We start from the raw sequence: 4,621 nt of genomic DNA on the forward strand, positions 1-4,621 counted from the left end.
AAGCTGATAATGAGGTTTGGGGTGGGAAACTTACTTTAAACCTATTGGTTGCCACCTAGAGGCTAACTGTATAAATAGCTGTGCAGCAGCCTTTAGGGCTGCTTCTGTTCTGAGTTAATAAACTTGTTTGCTGTTTCAACACTCTGCCTTGTTCAATGCCTAAAGAACCGAAGATATAACAGTGGCGATGAAGGTGGGATGTGCTGCTTCATTGAGAGAGCTTGAAGTCACTAGGTGGTGAGGTCAGCACAGAGCCTGACAGGAACTACATTCCCCCCCCTCGGTCTGCCAGCAAGCCACGCTGGAGACCACCACGCCCTAAGGATCCGTCCTAGGGCCTACACAGAAGCCAGCAGCGCAAGGCATTGAACGAAGAAACAAACCACCATGGCGAAGGTAAGGAAGCTCGAAGAATTCGATGTAACTCACCAGGAGAGATGGGCGTCCTACATCTCCCGTGTCGAAAATTATCTCCGCGCCAACCAGGTCGCCGAAGATGGATTGAAGGCTGCGACACTCCTCTGCGTGTGCGGCCCCGCCACCTTCGACATTGCAGAGAACCTGGTCGACCCGGCGCCGCTCGAGTCGGTCACCTACGCGGACTTGAAAAAAAAGCTCCAAGACCACTTCGAGCCCAAGTCATCCGTTATAGCGTGGAGGCACGCTTTTGAGCAGCAGGAGCATCAACCCGGCGAGTCTGCAACAGAATTCATTGCCGCTCTTCGTCAAGTGTCCCGACTCTGCAATTTCGCGGATTTGGAGGAGAGACTACGAGACCGCTTAGTCTGCGGACTTCGGAATTGAGAGCTCCAACAAAAACTGTTCGCTAAGGAGACTCTCTCGCTACAGGAGGCCTTGAAGGAGGTCATGGCGGATGAAGCCGCCGGAGGGGCCGTTAAGGCGCTGCGGCCCTCCAAAAACGCACCAAGCACCGAAGCCGTCCACCACGAGGACACCAAGCGGATGGAAGACACCGACTGAGACTATGAAGTCGACCAGCTACGAAAGCACACAGAGAAGGGACTGCAGCCAGCTGAGAAGGCAGTTCCGTTCCTTAGATGCATGGGCTGCGGAGGCCGCCATCAACGCACGGATTGCCGATTCCAAACTGCAACGTGCCGGGCCTGTGGCAAACCAGGCCACATCGCCGCCGTCTGCCAAGGTCGTCAGAGGGACCGCCCGAAAGAAGACGCATTCAGGAGAGGTACCAGGGCCCCGGGTCAACACCGAGTAGGGTTCTTCTCCAGCCGAAGGAGCGTATTCCGCACTGGTGCCCATCGCCCCCTAAAGCAGAAGCTTAGACTACAGGTCAAGCTTCAGGGAGTTCCATGCAAGATGGAACTGGACACGGGCTCAGCCATGTCCATCATTTCACAAGGAACATTCAGGCACCTATGCCATCGTAGCAACAGATGGGCCAAGCTCCGGCCGTCTAATCTACTACTCACAGACTTCCAAAACTCCCAAGTGGCGGTCAAAGGCGAAGCCACACTTCTGGTGGAATTCAAGGGGTTCAAGGGGCCACTGGATGTCGTAGTGGTGGAAGGCAAATGCACAAGCCTTATAGGGCTCAATTGGTTTGATGCATTGGGCATTCAAGTAACCGGCATTCACCAAACACAAGCGGCAGATCTGTCTGCAGTCTGCCAAGAGTTCGTGGATGTTTTCAGTTCTAGTCTAGGGGAGTACAAGGGTCCTCTGATCGCCCTCAAACTCCAATACGGATCAAGCCTCGTAGAGTGCCTTTCGCGTTAAAACCCAAAATCGATGCAGAGCTGGATAAGCTAGTGGAACAAGGGATATTGCAGCCTGTAGACAGTGGGGTGTGGGAGACCCCCATAGTAACGCCATTAAAGGCCAACGGGGAAGTGCGAATATGCGCTGACTATAAGTGCACCCTCAACAGGGCATTTCAACAGCACGCGTACCCTGTGCCAGTTGTCAGCCATATTTTGGCGTCATTGCAAGGAGGCCGCGTGTTTGCCAAATTAGATTTGGCACAGGCCTATCAACAACTGCCCGTAGACGAGGCCACGGTGGTATCCCAGACCATTGTCACCCATAGGGGGGCTTTTAAGGTTAAGCGCCTACAGTTCGGGGTGAGTGTAGCCCCAGGGCTGTTCCAGGGAGTGATGGAGTGCACGCTCAAGGGAATTCCAGGGGTTTGCCCCTACTTCAATGATGTCCTCATTGCTGGGGAATCAGTTGAGATTCTGGATGAACGGCTTAGGCCGTCCTTCAGCAGTTCCGCGACGCGGGACTTAAACTAAAAAAAGAAAAGTGCAAGATTGGGGTAGAGTCAACCGAGTTCCTTGGTTTCCACATTGATGCTGAAGGCATTCATCTGGCGGAATCCAAATTAAAAGTAATCCAGCAGGCCCCAAGGCCGAAGTCAAAGGCTTCAGGCTTTCCTAGGACTTTTAAATTTTTACCATGCCTTCCTCCCAAATAAGGCCGCAGTGGCAGAGCCGTTAAACCGGCTCTTGGATAGACAAGCTCAGTGGCAGTGGACCAGTGTCCACGAGAGTAGCTTCCAAGCAGTCAAATCACTGCTGTCGTCGAACTCAGTTCTCACCCATTTCAATGAGCAGCTGCCTGTCTGCATTGTGTGTGATGCATCCCTGTATGGGGTTGGGGCTGTGTTAAGCCACTTAATGGCTGATGGGAGGCAGAAGCCCATCGCGTATTACTCCAGGACCCTATCATCCGCAGAGCGCAACTACGCACAAATTGACAAGGAGGCTCTGGCCATTGTGCCCGGAGTTAAAAAGTTCCATGACTACTTGTATGGCCGCCAGTTCACGGTCTTCACGGACCACAAGCCACTCCTAGGGTTGTTCACCACAAACAAACAGACACCTCAGATTCTGTCTCCTCGAATGCTGAGGTGGTCTATTTTCCTGTCAGCCTACAGCTACAGGATGATTCACAAACCGGGCAAGGAAATGGGTCATGCAGACAGCCTGAGCAGGTTGCCCCTGCCACATGTGGAGCCAGATCCAGCTCCGGCTGCACGCATCCTGGCTATCCAGGATTTACCGGAATCTCCCCTTCACGCTGGGGACATAGCTGCTGAGACAGCAGCTGACAAAACGCTGAGTCGTGTGCTAAACTGGGTACACACAGGATGGCTGGACAAATGTCCAGGGCCAGAATTTCAGAGTTTCTTCATGAGAAAAGATGAGCTTTCAGCTCATAAGGGGTGCATCCTTTGGGGAAGTAGGGTCATAGTCCCGAGCTCTTTAAGGCCCAGGGTCCTAGAGTCTCTGCACGAGGGTCATCCGGGAATAGTCCAGATGAAGGCACTTGCGAGGAGCTACCTTTGGTGGCCAGGGCTAGATAAAGCCATCGAGGCCCAAGTACATGGTTGCTACACGTGCCAGCAATCCAGACTGGAGATGCCGCAAGCCCCTGTCCACCAATGGGAGGACACACACACACTGTGGTCAAGAATCCACATCGATTTTGCCGGGCCCTTTCAGGGACAGCTGTTTCTAATAGTGGTAGATAGCCATTCTAAATGGTTAGAGGTCGCACCAGTCCCTACTATGACTACTGCCAGGACCATCCAAGAACTGCGCAGAATCTTTGCAACACACGGACTTCCAGACATGTTAGTCTCAGACAATGGGGCTCAGTTTACTGCTTCTGAATTCCAGTCTTTCCTCAGGGCAAATCTAATACGGCACGCCACGTCGGCTCCCTTTCACCCGGCCTCGAACGGCCAAGCGGAACGCATGGTCCGCACAACCAAGGAATCACTAAAACGGATTGTCACAGGGGATTGGCACCACAGACTGGCAGATTTTCTAATCTGCCAACGCACAACTCCCTGTACCACCACGGGCAGAAGCCCTGCCGAACTCAGATGGGGCCGTTTGATCACCAAGCTGGACAGGCTGCACCCCGACCGGGTTGCCTCAGACTCTGCTCAGCCAAAGGCACCTCGGAATTTGCAAGTGGGTGACCGGGTTTGGACCCGGAATTACGGGCAAGGGGCTTTGTGGGTGGCAGCCGTGGTTCTTAAAGTGTCAGGACCACTCTCTTATGAGGTGGTCCTGGAAGATGGGCGAGTCATTCGCTGGCACATTGACCAGCTGCGTCAGAGGCTAGCGAACCAGTCGCTGGCTCAGGCCTCTCAAGAGGGCTGCATGCAAGGGCCGTGCGACAGCGGCCCAACAGAGGAGCTTGCACGCTCCAACAGAACTCTTACTCAAGGAGACGGGGCAATGGCCGTAGGAGAGCTTCCCCCGGAGAGACAGACAGTATCCGCTGAACAGGACCAGCAAACTGCGCTGAGGGACAGCCCTGCAGACTTTGCTGCACGATTGGACTTTGGTTTGGGCCGACCGGGACTGGCCAGCCAAAGTGACCCGAGTCAACCTGACTTCACTGGACCTCAGAGTCCTGGTCTACCCAGCCAGGCAGGCGAGCAGGTAGACCGGGAGACCCCTGCAACCCCTAGACGTTCTGAACGGTCAAGAAGGCTGCCTAAATGTCTGCAGGACTATGTCCAGCAATTGAGAATTTGAGCCATCTAAGGGGAAGGGGTGTAATGTATTGGCCACAACTGTTTTAAATCACTTGCTTAATGTCTGACCTACATTGCTGCATTGTTTAA

General features: G+C 53.8%; 1 pseudogene; it reads left to right on the plus strand.

The window, feature by feature from the left end:
- Positions 1-1,062: 1,062 nt before the first annotated feature.
- LOC107296061 overlaps positions 1,063-4,621 on the plus strand; it is a 79,458-nt pseudogene continuing 75,899 nt past the window's right edge.

This window comes from Protobothrops mucrosquamatus, unplaced genomic scaffold (genome assembly GCF_001527695.2).
Source record: "Protobothrops mucrosquamatus isolate PMUCROS unplaced genomic scaffold, P.Mucros_1.0 scaffold2622, whole genome shotgun sequence".
Classification (NCBI taxonomy): domain Eukaryota; kingdom Metazoa; phylum Chordata; class Lepidosauria; order Squamata; family Viperidae; genus Protobothrops; species Protobothrops mucrosquamatus.